This window comes from Haliaeetus albicilla, chromosome 3, assembly GCF_947461875.1.
Source record: "Haliaeetus albicilla chromosome 3, bHalAlb1.1, whole genome shotgun sequence".
Classification (NCBI taxonomy): Eukaryota; Metazoa; Chordata; class Aves; order Accipitriformes; family Accipitridae; genus Haliaeetus; species Haliaeetus albicilla.
Window position 1 is genome coordinate 32,004,599 of NC_091485.1, and position 19,039 is coordinate 32,023,637.

At 37.3% G+C, this 19,039-nt stretch overlaps 1 long non-coding RNA gene across 1 annotated transcript; it reads left to right on the plus strand.

Annotated features, from left to right (window-relative positions):
- The first annotated feature begins 7,929 nt into the window (after positions 1-7,929).
- Positions 7,930-17,582, plus strand: LOC138684578 (uncharacterized). Its single transcript, XR_011323826.1, has 3 exons — positions 7,930-8,093; positions 8,883-8,955; positions 14,604-17,582. It is a non-coding gene; the product is annotated as an uncharacterized lncRNA (long non-coding RNA).
- Positions 17,583-19,039: the final 1,457 nt, after the last annotated feature.

Here is a 19,039-nt window from a genome sequence, read left to right on the forward strand (position 1 = left end):
TGTCATTTGTTTTGGTTCAAGAAGGGTGAAATCTTGCTGTTGAGCACATTTAGAGAGAGAAATTCATTACCGTGAAGAAATTTATTTCCTGTTTTTCATGGTTTGGAAGAAATACCATAAAGTTGCATTTCTTTCCAAGGATTTTCTTGCCCGTAGGTGAGGTAAGCAATACAACATATTGTGGATAGACAGTAGTAGCCATTACCTGTAAAGACTATAGCCATTGCTATGAAATGGGATTTTTTTTTGGTATACTAGCCTTTTCTGCAGAAGTAAAAATGATAAAAGAACCCATTTAAGAAACAGGTTTTCAATATAAGAATGATCAGCAAATCAAACAGCAAATCAAACTCAATTTGAGTTGTTAGGAATAAGTATTTTTTTTCTAATATGTGCAGTGATTAAGACTCCCATAAACAATGTGCTTTAGCATTCCTTTGTAACTTCTCTGGAAGGCTCATTTCTGTTTGTGGTATTACAACATTCTGATATTTTAAAAAATGTGCAAATCCCTCTTTTTTCCATGATCTTAACTAATCGTGCGTTATTTCTTCTTGAAAGCAGACTCTCTCTTCTTGTCAATTCTCAACTCTTCTGCAAAGGAAACCCAAGCAGGGTTTATTCAGCCATTTCTACCAGGAATAATGTTGTTTGCAAAACATTTCTTAGGTTATTGCACTTGCAGCTGGTGACTGTGAAAATTTTGACCATAACCATGTTCGGTGTCCTGTCTGACTCTTCAGCGATGGAGGGATTCTGTCAGATTTCTCTTGTTGTGCACTCTGTCATACGCCATTTTAAGCTGTTCGGGCAGTAGCAGATGTGAAATATACTGTACGTAATCACTGGAAGATAGGTGTTTGTAATAGAAAGAGGCTATCACTAATAGGGAAGAGAATCAGATCAGTATATTGGGAGGAAGTCAGGGGAAAAGCATCTTTTTTCCTTTTTTCCACTTCTATCTCTCTCAGAAACTGTGGAGAAAGAAATCACTGTTTCCCAACCCTAGGCCAAAAGAGAAGATTCAGCTCCCAGTTACAATACTCAATGGTACATTCAGAGACACTCTATTGACTTTTTCTCAAAAACAGAGTTATAAAGGTGTTTGTAGTCATGATGACAGGACATGATCTAAACAGAGATACGATATTTATATTAGATCAGCTTATAACAGGAAAAAAAAGGGGGCTTGTACACTCAAAAAGTTGTTGCTTTTCTTAGCTGTGTCAGCTACTACATGTCCTTAAAACTTTGCCATCTTTGGCTTCAGTAAAATTAATTCTCACTTGTACCTGTAAAGCAGAACCCATAATCTCACTTTACTTGTTTAGTTGAGGTAGAAGTTTTGGGTGCAAGATAAAAATGTATTGTGAGTTTGTGAGGTGCACTGAGGTACAACCTCTACCATAACAGAAGAGGACTGACAGGAACTGGCTGGACATCAGTCACCCTACTGGGATCATCTGCTGCACAGGCTGAGGCCAGGATGTCCAGGAGAAATGCATCAGTACTGGGAATAACTTTTAAAAAAGACATTACTCAGGTTTTGGTTTGGTTTTGGTTTTTTTTTTTGATTTGGGTTTGGTTTTTTTTTCTGTTGCTCTTTTTGCAACAAGTGAAAAACCATCTCATCCTGACTTTGATGTAGTCAGTAATGGAAAACCTGTAAAACACTCTAGTAAAATTTTCAATGGTTGATCACATTGACCTTTAAAGATCTTCCCCATCGCTGCCAGCTTGAATTTCTCTGTGAACAGCAGTTCAGGGGTTAGTCAGGAATGCATGACTCAAATAACAAGCAAAAAGTTTTAACGTGCCTATTCCAACTCCTCTTCAAGGATCTTGACAGTGATTTCTGAAGAGGTTGTATCATTTTGTTTAATCTTCAGCTACACCAACTTCAAGAAGTATTTCAGCACAATAGGAGTGGATCAATAGGTGAAAGCAGCTGGAGATACGCTTTTTGCTTCTGTGAGTCAAAGCTAAAAGCCAGGCTCTTAGAGTATGTTTCCCACTCTGTAGTTTACTTATTCCTGATTGGGTGAGGACATACAAACTATTGCCAAGTAAGCCAAAGGAGAAGAAAAAAGGTGATAGTGCAGTTTCAGGATGGCATAAAAATATTGACCAGTTTGAAATTCTGGTCCCTAAACCACATGCTTTAACTTGATTCATTTGAAAATGGAATGTAATGAATAGATTCCTTAATATCTCAAATCATAACATGTTGAAAGAGTTCTACGCATTGCAACTAACTACTTGTACAAAATAACACACATATTCACATTTTTTTAAAAAATTTCATTTTAAAATAATTTTCAATCCTCTCTGATGACATGTATTGTACAATTATTTGTGTTTAATTCCATTGTCACATTATATATAGATGTTGTGGTTTAACCCCAGCCAGCAACTAAGCACCACGCAGCCGCTCACTCACTCCCCCCCCATCCAGTGGGATGGGGGAGAAAATCAGGAAAAGAAGTAAAACTCCTGGGTTGAGATAAGAACTGTTTAATAGAACAGAAAAGAAGAAACTAATAATAATAATGATAACACTAATAAAATGACAACAGTAGTAATAAAAGGATTGAAATGTACAAATGATGTGCAGGGCAATTGCTCACCACCCGCTGACCGACACCCAGCCAGTCCCCGAGCGGCGATTCCCCGCCCCCCCCTTCCCAGTTCCTAAACTAGATGGGACGTCCCATGGTATGGAATACCCCGTTGGCCAGTTTGGGTCAGGTGCCCTGGCTGGGCATGAGAAGCTGAAAAATCCTTGACTCTAGTCTAAACACTACTGAGCAACAACTGAAAACATCAGTGTTATCAACATTCTTCACATACTGAACTCAAAACATAGCACTGTACCAGCTACTAGGAAGACAGTTAACTCTATCCCAGCTGAAACCAGGACAATAGAGTAGCTTCTTCATCTCAGAAAAAACACTTTAAATTTTGAATAAAATTTTGGAACCTATAATAGGTTCTTACAGTAAACCTGTTTTAGATATAATATCTTTTTCTAAGAACCTCTAAATTGCAAGTTTCACTGTCTCATAATAGTGCAGAAGTGAAAGGATAGTACTAGCTGTAAAATACACAATGAAATAAGTTCCTTTGGATAGGTATTTTCCCATATTTTAACTAGGTTAATTTAATGCTGTCATGACTCCGGCTCAGATCCACCGTCCGTTTAAGTTCAGGTGAAATCTAGAATTACTATTGAATCACACTGACAGGATATGTTAGTGGCTAGACAATTTCTCCATGGCAGTAGCAGATGAGTGAAGTCTTAAATGTAAAAGACAAGGTAAATGCGCTTTGTAAGTAGTAATCCCCTCACATTCTGTCCAATAAAATGCCTGCCTGCAAAATACACAATCAATTTGGGGACAAAACCCAAAACACACCACGAAAACACCCTCCTTGTTCTCATTCTGTGCTTTCCAGAAACATATTTTTCTAGGTGAAGCATTAGTTGCTTCATATTTCTTTCTAATTTCATTGCAAAAGAATGACATGCTGAAATGCATTAAGCAAACAGATTGTTACTTTCACTACTCATTTTCCTGGTTGTCATAATTATTGTCCTACATTAATCTTATGCCATTATTGCTTAATGTATTTAGTGGAGGAGTTGTTTGTTTATCTGTCACCATACTGTGAATCTAACAGGAGTGTTATCTGGAGGGGGCAGCTTTGTGGTGTAAACGCTTTTTAAACACCTACACACCATTAAAACAGAGCTCCAGTGACTAAGCGGGTCAGCTCAGACCTTCTGAGACAAATGCGCATAGACTGTAACTCTCTCATGTAAGGACTGATTTTTATTCTGCATTTTTACAACATAGTATTGGACATTAATCTTGAAAGGCATCAACTGCTAGGCATTATAATATTGTATGAGGTCTTTATGACTAATTCTGAAAATGGATGTCCTTTCACTTCTTTTTGGACATTAAAGCATCCACAGCATTTATTATATATTTTAAAGGAAGACCTGCCAAGAGTAAGAACTATGATTTATTGGCCAAAACATTCCTCAACTGAGAACAGGCCTCTTTCTGTACAGTATCAGTCAAATACTATATCCTTCGTATGTTTAACTTGCTCACGCTTACAGCATTTAGTTCAGCCTCCAAACAGGAAAGTAATTTGAGATTTATTTAAACTGAAGGCAATTCTTCTTCAATGTCATTTAATGCTGAAATCCGCTGAGATCAAAAGTGCTTTTCATAATAAACAAATGTAAATTCATTGATGGTGGATTTGAAGTAAAAAATCAAAAAAGTCACAAAGAGAACAGTTGTGATAGTCATTCACACCTACCTAAAATCCTAATTATAAGTACATGTAGGGATTGCTATGGCTCAAAGAGACAGAGGTTAAGTTTATGTCAAAGCTCATTTACTCTCCTCTCCCCCAGTTTCTCTCTGAAGTAATTTAAAAACAAACAAACAAGCAACAACAAATACCCTTTTAGCACCTACACAGGAATAATACAGAAATTAGATAGAAAGGGCAGCCGGGGCAAACAGTAGCCCCTTTATTCCTAGAATGGGTCAGCCTATCTCCAGGACATAATTTTTTCCATCTCTGGTTAAAAAAAAAACAAAACCAAAAGAATTTTGCTGTGGCCAGGAAATAATCTAGACCATATTAGAAGCTCAGAAAGACCAGGCACTGATATCATTTATATTGGGCCAACCCTCGAGTAAGGAAAATGAATTGAAAGACTCCACAGCCTTGCTGTAAAACAGGGGGTAGGATTGCAGCACAATCTTTTACCTCAATAAAACCTTGACTTTTTGGCTGAAAAATAACATCCCTGAAATATGTTGACAGGATATGTTCCTGTGAGGGCTAATGGGAGTTTTGTTTAAAACCTCTTTTATGGGCTAGTCTTCTCAGAAACTGCTTCTGTTATATCCCCCCCCCCCCCCCCCCCCCAGTTTTATGCACATGTTACATAAAAGTGGATTGAGTCTTTATGGGGAACATGGTGATGGGCTGCAGCCAAGCAAAAACTCCTTGAGACTTACCCCAAATGTGTATTTAATTCAAAATATTGTGAATTTGGGGGCAAACATATTTTTTTACAAATCTGTAGTATATTAGTGAAAGAACAGAAAAAATATATGTCAAAACATTTTGACTGACCATAATGATGACTGTTACAAGGAGATGTAGTATGAGGAATAAGCTGACTTTAACATCAACCTGCAATGTCAGAGAGAGCAAGCATTTTACTAATCTCTGAGAAAGCAACACTAACTGCTGTAGTAAATTGCATATGGGGGTTTGATTCTCCCTTCCTTTCAATAAATAGCACTAGCAATTATGTCTCTACTTAGACCAGAGACATCAAACGGGCAGGCCGAGAGGAGGTAAGGAGGATGGATAACTCAAACTCTCACTGGCTGCTTGCAGATTATCAGAAAGAAAAGCTGCAGGCTCATCTGGGGTCCAGACCTAACATGACAAATTTCTTGTCACAGAACTAGTGGAGGTTGTCCACCATTTTACAGTAAAAGTCAGGCTTTTTTTTTTTTTTTTTTTTTTTTACCTGACAAACACTTTAGGGACTGAAATCTCTAATGAGCTGAAAATTCTTGAGCAAATGGATGCCAAGGGAGTGGTGGTGATGTTTTTTTAGCTCCTGAGAATTTCTCTCTGAAACCTAGCTACATATATTATGATTTTGATATGCATTTGGTTTAAAATAATGCAAATTCATTAACTGAAGTTACTTTTTATTTACATCATTTACATGAAGAATGACTATGCAGTTTATGGCAGAATACATGCAAGGACATATTTTTAGTAGGATTTCAGGATACTTTGGTATCCATTTACTTGATGAAAGGGATGCACTTTCAGCATGAACAAATAAAGGATATTTTTATGGTATCTTTTCAGGATTGAAAAGACTGTTCAGCTGAAAGTAAATTTCAGTTAATAAACCTCACTTCCGTTTCACTCATGTGGAGAAGTGACCTAGAAAGACCACTGCTTATATTTGGCTGCTGCAATACTGTGCTACAAATACAGGATGAGGAGTTCAGCTCACGTAGCTCCTTATTTCCAAGAAATCCAAGTGCCTTTAGTATTATGTAAGTCACCCAGGACACTAGAGTTGAAGTTACTGTGCTGAGGCTTGCTTAGCACTGTTCTATAATTAGTTGACAAGTCAATTCAACATTTATTTCAAGTGTATGAAGGAGAAGCAGATTCATGAATAGGTAATAGAGAGGGCATACATTGTCTGAATGCATTAGTTTTAAAAAGTGTCCTTAAAATACTGTTTTATTGAAAGTGTGCATTTGAAGATCTTAGATTATTCCATTTGCAAGTCAACACATTATGTGCATTACACTTGTATAAAATTATTATGCCTCAGCTAAATAAAGGCCCTCATCTCTGATGCTTCACTTTTACGAGCCTCCTACAGTAATGTGCATAAAGGCACATGGGAGAGAAGGAGAGAAAGAATTCTTTGTACTTTCAGTGTTTATTGAACAGTGCAGTTTTTGGGTCATTGCAAAGAGTAGGCACAATTTGAGCAGTAAAAGCATAAGCAAAATCTCTCTTTTGAGAATGTTCTTCTGAGACTTACTAAGATTTCCTTTAGCATTGTCTAATTAGCCCTGCTTTCTGACACAGCATGAAATGAGGACACAGAGTTCTCAACTTGTGGGGCTGTGTGGGGCTGTTTCATGAGTTGTGCATTAAAAAATCAACAGATTGCAACATGTACAGTCAGTATTTAAAGATATGGAAAGCCAGAAATATTTGAGAGGGGAGAGACAGGAGCAGAGAAGGTGGAATATAAACACCGTGACTTTAGATTACTTCTTCCTTCTGCAGTTTCCTGAAAATTCTGAAGTGACCATTTGTTATCAAATTGATTTTTTCCACATTATGACTATTCTACTTTCGCCAGTCAAGACTTTGGCTGGAGAGGAATAGGAATACTTAACATCAGTGATTTGTAACATATGGGGCCTTAAAGTCAGAATTAAAACCTAACATCAATAGGTACAAGCTTTTTCTTTCAATAACAGGTAAATGGTATTGCAAGACATATATTAACATAATGGTAAAGCAACAATGTTATATCCTACCAAATGCAAAACCTAATATTTCTGGAACTGATTTAGAAATTTTATACACATATATACTAAATAATGCTCATGAAACAGCATATTATATATTTATTGAACTACAGCCCCCTCCCCCAAAATTAGCATTACTATATTATTGTATGCAACACAGTGTTTAGCATTTCCATAGAAACTCTTACTTGCATACCCTAACTTTTTGGCTGGGTAATCTTAAAACTGTATTAGCATCTTTTCTTTTCTTTCATATAAAATGGGTAATGCCGCATGTATTTCACAAAGCAATTTCATTTCCTAGTTCCCTGTCTTCAGTCTTGTATCAAACCACCAGAGCACCACTAATGATGCCTTTGCCTAATTAGTGGGGCCTGTACTAGAATAAGTTTATAATCAAGGACGTTGTGTAATGGTGCTTGCATTTCTGCAGGGAAAATTGTTTCTGAACATACTGAATTCTTAAAAAACAGTTCTCTGTTTCCTAGCAGATTGCTTCATTTTTGTAAAAACATGCACTTTTGTGCATGTTTTTGTGTGTACATATAAACTTACATTTAGGAATGGTTGTACATTGTATATTTTAAAATTGCTTTTATTGTTAAAATCTAACAGTAATAATATTAAAAATAGTAATTTTATATTCATTATAATGCTTACACAAGCATTAAAATATTATTTAATTAGAGCTGAGCTTCAGACTGAAATAAAACTCTACATTGTACAATTTTCCATGTGGTTTATCTTTTAGACACCATAGTTAATGACACAGTTTTGGTAACAGCTGCTACTACGCCAGTTGAAAATACACAAAATATGTCTTCTGTTTTACTCGTCAGGTGGTATATTAAAAAAATTGTCTTCATTTACTGGGTGAAGTTTCCTGGTGCGTGTTATGGAAGATGTCCTCACAGACCCACTGGATTCAGAATCATGAATCTGAACTCAGTTTGGGCTGTTCTTCTACCAAAGGTATGTTGCTTTAGTTTTTAATGATCGATTAAGCAGGCCTGTGCATACTTTATGTCATTCTTTCATATCTACCTCAGATTCCTCTGTGGCTGAGGGATCCATCAACAAATTAAATGATCCCTCAGTAAAGAGAGTAGAATCAGCAAGTCCAGAGATGTTCCCAATATTATGCATGACTCTGCTAAAACATGCACTGAACACCGTAGTAAAATCTGCAGTGCTACCTGCAGAAGTAATAATGATCTTAAGTCATAGGATCATAATTTAGAAAAACTGGTATCGGTGTCAAAGTAACTAACATCAGCTCTGCTGGCCCAGGATGTTCTCTAGTTTTCTCATCTGCTGGTAATAGCCTGTGTCTTACAACACAGTAAGCCTCAGTTATCAAAGCTTTGTCTTGTGCTTTGCTCAGGGTTGAATTTTCTTTCCACTAAAATAATGATTCTGGTCATAGTTGTAAAAGTAACAATAATAAAGCCCTCACTTCTAGCTTACTCAAAGATGAGTAATGCCCTATGAAGAAGCATATTTCAAGAAAGACAAATTGTCTTGGTGCAATTATACATTAAAGCAGGTTTTAAACTTTAAATTTTCTGTGGCTTAAAGATACATTCATTCTTGAATGTATAATTTGCCCTTATATTTACCATGGACAAGTATGCCCTTCCTTCTCATAGAGTTATCATATTTAGGAAAATTCACTAAAAATGAAAATCACTGAGGTTGCAAAGGCACTGAACATTGCTAGAAGTCTTTTATAATGGGATTTTTTCTTATTGGTGGATCTAGGACTCAAGAGTTTCACTTGCTGGGTCTAAATGCTATTCCATAGTAGGAAGAGGATCAACAGGTAAAATGACAGGTAAAAATTAGAATAGCAGTCCCTGGGATATGCTATTCAGTATAGTGTGTTGATGTATATTTATTTTTAGTAGTATAATGTGTCATTACTCTTGTCTTTTTATATATAGGCCTTATCCTTTTCCTTTTACAATTAATGCAGTGTGGAAGTGGGTATTTTTTTCAATGAGTCCTTGTAACTCCTTACATGGGTTTCTGAGCATAAGTACTTACAAATGCTTCAAGGATGACCAGTTTTTATGAAAATACATCACCAAAGAGCCAACATGCCAATTTCAAATACTGCAGGTGTTATAAATGGAAGTGAGAACAGTAGCTAATTTAAATAACTTCCCATTGTGAAGCCATCTCCCACCCTAAAAGGATTCTAAAGCATATTTTGCCCTAGAATAAATGATGTTGTTTGTTGTTTTTCTATGAAGTTAAATTAAAAATTCCTTCTTCAGCATAGATCAGAGGGGAGAAAAGTAGACATGTGGAATGTTGGTATGCAAACAGGATTCTGGTAAACAAACTGACAAAAACCAAAGTGGCCTGTCAGTGGTTGATTATGGTCACTCATTCAGATACTTTACTATACACTAGGTACCAACACTGTGCTCAGAGCTGTGCAAAATGCAATTGCTGCCTACTCCTTAAAGCTAGGAGTCAGACGGCATAGGTACTAAGACGGAAGGATATTTGTGAAAAGCCTAGAGAAAAAAAAAATATTTGGAATTATTTTGTTTTAATAACAGATTTCTGTATTGCTTCAGTGGAAAATGCCACATGACCTTTTAATGACTAAAAGTGTTTTATAACCTTTTCGGAAGATGACACTTCTAATAATGTCATGCCCTCATTTGTCTTGATGAACTGAATAATGTGATTTTCACACAGCCATCTAAATTTGTCCAGGTGAGATGATAGCTGTCCAGTTTATTCAAGTTTCCACTCAGTATATGGTTTATAAATCACAGTTTCTAATTGCCCTTTCACAGATCAAAATATATACACAAATATCTAATTTAGTCCATATATCCTAATTATTTATGTACTCATGCTTGTACATAAGCACAATTTGCATGCCAAACTTGAAATCCAGCCCGAAAAAGCATTGAACCCATGGTCCATGACATAAGAGTCCATGACCCTTGAGGTTGGTGGAGGCAAAAAAAAAGAGATTAAAAAATTAGGAGAAAGGTATCTTTTCTTAGCATCCCTATGTTAGGATTCAAACCGGTGTATGCCAGACTATCCTCAGTTTGGTTCAACTCAGATGGTCTGCAATGGTAAAGTAAGAGTCTCTCAGTCAGGAAAACTGCAATAATAAGTTACTTCCTCCCCTGCCCTCCCACAAACCACCTTAATTCAGAGTCCCTGAGAAGAGGCATGAGACTAATGAGGCCAACTAAGCAATGTACCTGACGTCCATGGTTTTGGTCTGAGGCATTATCTATTTTTCAAGAACTTCTATGGTTTGTTTCCTGGAAGCTTCATGCCGACTTTTTATCAGGATTTATGGCAGTTAATTTTTGCATCTACCACTTTCTTAAGCTATGTGAAGACATGGGATTGAAATCTGGTCTCACTGAAATCTCATCCATGAATCTCAGTTTAGGTGAGAACTCTTTATTTCAGGAATGCAAATCAAATGGCTTTTGAGACAGCAAAGTCCTCTACCTTTGATGGGTGATAATTTTTTCCCAGACTTATGCGTGTAACCACACATAGTTCCACAAAATTAACATCCAACCTCTGAGTTGTGTTTAAGATTATAAGAGTCAATTTTGCAAAAGTCACTAATTAAGGGATAAAATGAAAATTGATCAGCAATAAAAAAGACACACTTCTAAAAAATGTGAATAATAAAACATTAGATTAGTAAAGGCACATCTGGATGAGAATGCTGTGATCATGAATTATTAGTACAAGAAAATCAAAATATTCACCTTTTAATAAAAAGTCAGTTCAGTGACACACAATCACAAAGTGACTCTCATTTTTCTTAATTTTTGACATTTCCAAATCAGGTGCAACAGGACTGAAACCTCTTTCAGCACAGAGGGATGTTTTGTTTGCATCATAATTTCTCCATCAATTTACTAAATCATAGTCCACATAGAAAAAGAAAAGATACATTAAAGCTTAGACTGAAGGACTTTGTTCAAAAAATTACATTTTGCCAAACATTGACTCCAAACATGAATAAGCTTAGATGCCCTATCTATCTCTGTTGATTGTATAGGGAACCCAAGGAGATCAGTTTTATAATTGAAGGCACTAAGTAGGTGCCCAAAGTCTGAGTAGGAGCAGACTATCTGTGCACAACAGCAACAATGCAATCAGAAGGATTCTCAAAATGGAGATAAACTTTATAACCATTTTCTATCCAGTTTATATCCAAGTTCAAAATGCAGTTGCTTCTAAGCAGTTAAATATCTTCTTATATCATAACAGCATTGTAAAACTGTTTAGAAGTGGTTCCATGGGGTGGTTTTGTTTGTCTTTTGTGTTTGTTTGTTTTCTTTTCCATTTCACTGGATTTCCATTGTATTTATAGATGAGAAAAGGGGATGGATACTATTGATTCTAATATGTTTTGCTGAAAGTTATGCTTTTGATAGAGTGGGACACAGGCCTCTCTTTCAAGGTTTACAGGAGAGTATTGGTGGTGGAGATAAAACAGGAGTGTTTTTTAAATGAATCTTTTAAACATAAAGCATTTGTAGGAAACCGTATTTTTACCAGACTCCCATCAGTGGAGTTGTGTCAGGCTGTATGTTCATGTTAAACAAAGAAGGCATGTTTTAAGTGATATTGAATGAAACAGACTTCTCTGGACCTCAGTGGTTGTGAGTGAATACCAGATGACACAGTGAAGGACACTAAGCAGGTAGTAGAAGAACAGCTTCAAGTAAGATGAAATGCTATGGTAATGTAACAAAATAAATGGAGAAGGATTAAGCAATCTCTATTCATTTTGTATTTGTAAGAAACAGTTGTCATAAAAATTAGAAGGTCATAGGCAGCTTTTTCAGAAAACACTTTGAAGCTCTTGTCTTAACAGCTACCCAGAGCGGAGGAGAGTAATTTGAAAATCTATGACATACATGTGAGCCGTCATTAAATAAGAAACATAAAAGGGACAATGTTTGATAATACTAAGAAAGAAAATGTCTATCTTTTGGTTAAAAATGGGACATATCATCGAGATCACTCAGAGCAACAGTGGACCAAATCCTCTGAGAAATCATTTGAGGCTATTTCCCAAGGATAAGGAAGCCCTCAACACAAAGCATATATATATGTGAAGGCTGTTACTTTCATTCATTTTCCCTGGAAGCATTTCCCCTTTCTAATTAGCAGTTGAAAGAGGAGTAAATAGATTTCTTGCCATGTATGTTGTTTACCAGAGAAAAATATGAGGCTTACTAGTCACTGAAGAAAGTAAAACCAGTGAAGCAGCTGACCTAAGGAGGCCTGAAATGGGCATCAGCCCTGGCAGGTTACCACAAGCTCCAGCACTTAAATTTAAGAAGTACTAACTAAGTGCTGCTGATGTTGAGCCTTGGGAAACAAGCACCAGAGTAGTTTGGAAGCCTCAGAGACAGACTGAAAAGAGTTAGTAAAGACAGTGTTCACATTAACTTTCTAAAGAGGCAATGGTCCAGCCTGAGCTCAAGAGAGAAAGGGGAATTGTGCAGCAGTGACATTAAGACATGACATGGGAGCAGATGCTTCACCAGCCTATGCAAGGGAGAAAAATAGTCACCATGACAAATCCGTTCTGAAGCAAAAATCCTTCATAAAACAGTTAAGAAGTAATGTAATTGCTGCAGAACTAATTCCATAACACATGCATGTCCTGCCACAACCTGAAAATATTCTTTTTCATGAAACCTTACCTGCAAGGTGCCTGACTCAAAAGGAATTATTGGAAAATTGGAGAAATATGCCTTCTGCCATTAGAATGAGGAAGCTTAAGGCAATAGTGCTGAAAAAGACCTGGGGAAAGCAGGAAATACTATTTTATTTGTTGCTATACTGTACTGATATCCAAACCTGGCCTTGTTGCACAGGCATTTGGACAAAGTGTTTGTTAAAAGGAAAAAATAATAATTTACTGGAACCTTGGTGTAGGGTAACACTTGCATGGAGAATCAAATCTCCCAAGCAGGATGGCTAACGGCTGTCCAGCAGTGATGGTGATACTGAAAAGTCGGTCGAAGAAACTCTCTTAAGACTCGTTTTGGAGTTTTAGAAAGCAGGCATTCTTTATTGCAGCGCTGGATGCACAGGGGATAATTCCACCAAGTGTGCATGCCACAGCTTCAGCACAAACAGGTTATATGGAGTAACAATTACATATTAATCAGATTAGTATACATATACATAAAAATTATTGTAACTGATTATCATAGTACTGCGTACATCTGATCATGTGCAATGACAAATTCATTTGAGTCGAAGGGCTGCTTTTATGACCACCGACCCATTTGAGATTCTGTTGGCTGTCCTTGCAGTCTTTGTTCTTGTCCTTGTTCTTTGATCTTGAAGCTTAACCATATTATCAAAATTAAAGATAAATATTCTGCATATAGTTGTGGTGAAATTGTTCTTTGAATTTTTTTTTAGACACATTTCTACAAGTTTGACAAAGAAAAGGGAGCTGAAAGGACAGTGTCTTTTTAAAGACTTGATAGGTGGAAAGACTTTTAATTGTAAAAGACAAATATTTATGGGCTGATAGTTCTTGTTTCAATAAATGGTAAATAAGTGACCCCCTCCCCTCAGAAAAAGACAAAAACTGGTAATATTGATGTATATGGAAGATATCAAAATCAGGAAAAGAAAGAGAGAAGTTAGCTCAATAAAAAATGTGCAACAACAGAAAATAATGGATTTATTTAATGAGAATCTTCTGACATAAGAAACATAAGCCTTTATACTAATTCACAGATTGCTGCTGGAAATTAATAGCTTGCTTGCATATAAAACAATTAGAGACGGCAACTATAATAAAGTGGGGAAAACAGCCCTGGCAGGGAGGCAATCAAGAAGGCAACCAATTTCCACATTTCTAGTTTATGCAAACCAGCTATCTCCAGGAAAAAGAGATTAACTGTGGACAGTAACAATAATTATTGTTATTTGCATAGTTTTCTTTTTAAGATGAGAAAGCTTAAATTGTTCATACCCAGTGAATATGAGAGCATATCAACTGCTCTTAAACTGTGAAGCAGCTCCTCAGGGCTACATCAGCACTTACTCAGGAATTAGAGTTACAAATATGACAGATATAGAACTGCTGGCTTCCAGGATGAGGCTTGATGTTAGTGTAGACAGGGACTGTGCCTGAACCAGGTCCAAAGTACAAATCACATTAACTTGTTTATCTAGACTAGTCTACTGTTGTTACCTCCTGGTGCCATTTCTTTAGGCAGTAAAAAGCTGTATTGTTATTAGAAATATTTATAGTGGTTTTGAATATGGTAGTGTTTTATTAGAATACTGTAATTTTCAGAACTTGTAGTTCTATTGTGCCTTCTGAGATGAAATTCTTGACTGATTATATCAAAATTATAATTTACTTTAAAATTTCCAATTTTACTTAACCAAACTTCCAGTGATTATGAATCTGACTAATTCCATGGTAACTTGTTTTAGATCTGAAGCTACTTTCTCTTCTGAAAAAGAGAGTGAAGCTGTACCCCAAAAGCTCTAAAGATGTGTAGACCTCTGCTGTGCCTGTGAAAAGTAACATTCTCATCCTTTGCTCTCATGCAAGACTGAAGAGGATTAGACATCAGATCTGCTGCCAAATACTTGGGATCGGAGTATTTTTAAACTGTCTGTAGATGCAAAGAACAATTCTTCTGGTTAAGCCCAGAGAATGATATCTGTTGTAAAACTGACCTTTTCTCTTATTGATAATACCGTTATTTTTTTTTAAGCTAGATTGTTTAGGACTCCTTGAAAACTGTATGAGAGTTCTCCTTTAAAAAACTGCATGAAGTAACATGGAATTCAAGCCATTTTTATATGTCCAAAAGGCGATAAAACTTATTTTAGAAAAATTTAGAAAGATGAAACTTTTTTTTTTCTTTTTGTGAAAACCCATTCTCATCAAATTTTCAGTTGTTTGGCTTCTCAGGTCTAATATTAACACTTCCTATCTTTAATTAGCATCTCATTCTGACTAGAAATAATACTTTAGACCACACAAACATAACTTGACTTTTCTTTCAACTTTTCTCCCATTTCCCTTTCAAATGACTACTCAAATATTTCTGAAAATTATGATCTCTTCAGTAAGAGAAGTTAACTTTTTTCCAGCCTCCTTTCTCTCCCTTTCTTTGATTTTCCATTTTTGGAAAACTTTTCCAAATGTTTTGTGTTGTTCCTAATGAGAAACAGATGCATTTCTACAATGTCTCTTCCTCTCACCTCCTTGACAAAAATCTAGTTTAAGAAGAAAGCAAATAGGTCCATCTTTGATTTGTGGCTTTCTTGTGTTCAGGATGTGAAGCCAGGAATAGCTCAAAATTTTACGGGAATTTGAAAATATGAAGATCTGTTAAACTAAACTTTTATTTATGAAAAAAATATCTGATATACTTCTGCTTCTAGAAATAAGGTTTGATTTTTTTTTTCTCCGTATGTAAGGAGGCCCACACCCACAATTTATTAGCACTCACATCACTTATCCTGACACCTTTACCAGAACAAGACATGCAGCATCAGACCTTATGATTCATTTATAAGTTGCTATTGTGGGTTTTTTTTCTAATGTTAATTGGAATTAGAGTCCTTACTTATAGCAAAAGAAAAAGCTTCTTTAATTTATTTTAAACTAGCTTCAAACTAGGTTTTTAATTAAATGACCTTGCTTTTTTCTCACCTTGACTTGCTATCTCAGGTAAGAAGCAGTGGGTACTCAGATTAGAGCTAATGAAGTATATTTAAAACAATTCTGACCATCATTTAAATTTTGTTTCAGACTCCTAGTCCAGACTCCAGGCTTCAATAATGTATACAACCCTGAGTGAAATCTCTAAATCTGAAAGTCTCTACCATCTGTTCTTTGTCAGAGACTGCTAGCATAAGCTCAAGCTAAAAGCAATTATTATACATGAGTGAACTGAAGCAAGTAGATTTTCTACAGGTTTTAATATTACAACATTTATTAGAAGCATCAGAAACATTGCTTGTAGACCATTGTACAGGAATTAAAAAAATTTGAACAGAAAATCACATTCCAACCAAAGCTTTGTTATTCATGCAGAACCTAAAATTACCTACACATATATTAGAAATACGTAATAGAAGTTAACTGACTCTTTGTAAGTCTTGAAGGCCATCTCCTTTGAAACATTCAAAACCAACAGGTTATAATATTTTGAGGCTGTTCCATAATATTGGCTTTAAAGTCCCTCCTCCCCACAGTGAACTTATAAATTAAGGCAACAGGCAAGAGTTTAAACTATTTGTTATCAGCTGTGCAAGCTTGGTACTATTTACTGCCTTCAGAAATTTCTGATACAATAATCATAACTTAATTAAAACAGAATTTTGCTCTATCATACCTTGTATATACATAATCACTGTGCAATAATCATTAAGCTTTCAGAAAAGAAACATCTCATTGGCACATAAAGAAAGAGCTTGCGAGGATGAAATAAAATGAAACTTTTGACTTAATTTATCTCAGTGAGATTATTACTGAGCTAAGAAATTTACTGAATTAAAGGAAACTTAAATACACTGTGATGTTTATCCATGTCTGTGGAATAATTACTGGAGGTGACTTAGAAATTAAACCTATATTAAAGGTACAGCATTGTTCACACATTAAGGAAAGGTATAACATCGAAGAAGCTTTCAGAGTGGAATGCAACTGGTATGCAAGGGATCCATTCCACAGTGGTTCCCTATACAACACTGCCTGCAAAATAGCATGGAGGGTAGAGCAGAGGGAAGACTCCGTGGCCAGGCTCTGTGAATCACTGCAGAGATGGGAACTTCATGGTACTATCGTACTGATGAGCTGCATATTTGCCACCCTGGGCCAACAGTCTGTCATATTTTGACAAAATGCTGTCCTTTGTGTGAACTTTGCTCATTATAATGTCATTATAATACCAAAACACACCTCCATCCAAAGACTACCTGCCTCCAAAGTGCGACCACCCCTCACTGAGCCTGGGCTCTGAATTTTGTTAATCTATACCTTTAAAAGCAAAGTGAGAGAATTTTATACCAATCATAATAAAAGTATGTATGACTGGAGTCACTCAAGCTCCGCCTTGAAGGTAAAGAATTGTATAAAAAATGGCTTAAGAAAGGGGGAATGTTAGGGAAGGCATCATCGAAAACAAATCAGGGAAGATACCATCGCAGACTACCTCTGACTCCTGGGATCAGTCAACGGGCTGAGCCTCTCTTCCCCCCCATAGGAAGGCCTTTGGGTAAGATCCAGACTGTACTAAGTGCTTAGTCGGAAAACTTAGAAATCTCTCTATATAGAGTTGCTTTTCTGATTTCACACGCTGTATTATTCATAATCTCAGTGTTTGCACATGCTTTTGCAGACAGTGTATTTATCACCAGCAATCCATAAGAACCTGTATTTCTGTTGCTTTAATAAACTGCATTATTGGTTAAGCTAGCCATAAAAGTTTCTCATTGGGGGTCACCAAACTCTCCAAGTCTGGCCATGTGAGTCCATGGAGTGCAACTAAGCTGAAAGTGCAGTGCACTATTAGTGCATCCATAATCGTGAGAGTTCAGTAAGTTGAACATGACTGGACTAATAGTGCCAAATTAGATATCACTCAGAATCTAAACCTGGCCACCCCCAGCCCCTCTGATATCTGAGGATAAGCTGGAATGCAAGGGGGTTTATTTTCTGCCAAATTACTTTACCCATTCACGTGACAATGTCTTTATTCAGATAGCCAATCATATGAATAATGATCAGGAGTCATTGGGAATCTTCTTTACAGAAGAAGCAATCACTATTATTGAGTTTATATACATCACAATTCTTCCACAGGTGGATGAATTAGCAATGTGAAAAACACCTCAGTGTGTGTGCCAGGGTGTATATGGGTGAACACCAAGGCTGTTGGGTGTGAAGAAGCAGAGGGGATGTGGAAAGGAAACTGCAACAGGGAGCACACACACAGTCAGGCTTTGAAGGCGATGAAAAGAGAGGTGCTTCCTATGGACTCTGTGGGGATGTGTGGCAGGTTGACCCTGGCTGGACGCCAGGTGCCCACTAAAGCCGCTCTATCATTCCCCCACCTCAGCTGGACAGGGGAGAAAAAATATAACAAAGGGCTTGTGGGTCGAGATAAGGACAGGGAGAGATCACTCAACCAATTACCATCACGGGCAAAACAGACTCGACTTGGAGAAAATTAACTTAATTTATTGCCAATCAACCAGAGTAGGGTAATGAGAAATAAACCCAAATCTTAAAACACCTTCCTCCATCCCTCCCTTCTTCCCAGGCACAACTTCACTCCCAGACTCTCTACCTACCCCCACAGTGGCGCAGGGGGATGGGGAATGGGGGTTGGGGTCAGTTCATCACACGTTGTCTCTGCTGCTTCATCCTCTTCAGGGGCAGGACTCATCACACTCTTCCCCTGCTCCAGTGTGGGTCCCTTCCCACAGGGTGCAGTGCTTCAGGCACAGACTGCTCCAGCGTGGGTCCCCCACAGGGTCACAAGTCTTGCCAGAAAACCTGCTCCAATGTGGGCTCCTCTCTCCACAGATCTGCAGGTCCTGCCAGGAGCCTGCTCCAGTGTGGGCTTCCCACGGGGTCACAGCCTCCTTCGGGAACCCACCTGCTCCGGCGTAGGGTCCTCCCCGGGCTGCAGGTGGATATCTGCTCCACTGTGCACCTCCATGGGCTGCAGGGGGACAGCCTGCCTCACCAGGGTCTTCACCACGGGCTGCAGGGGAATCTCTGCTCTGGCACCTGGAGCATCTCCTCCCCTCCGTCTTCACTGACCTTGGGGTCTGAAGGGTTGGTTCTCTCACATGTTGTCACTCCTCTCTCCAGCTGCAGTTTCTGTGTGACCTGCAACTTTTTT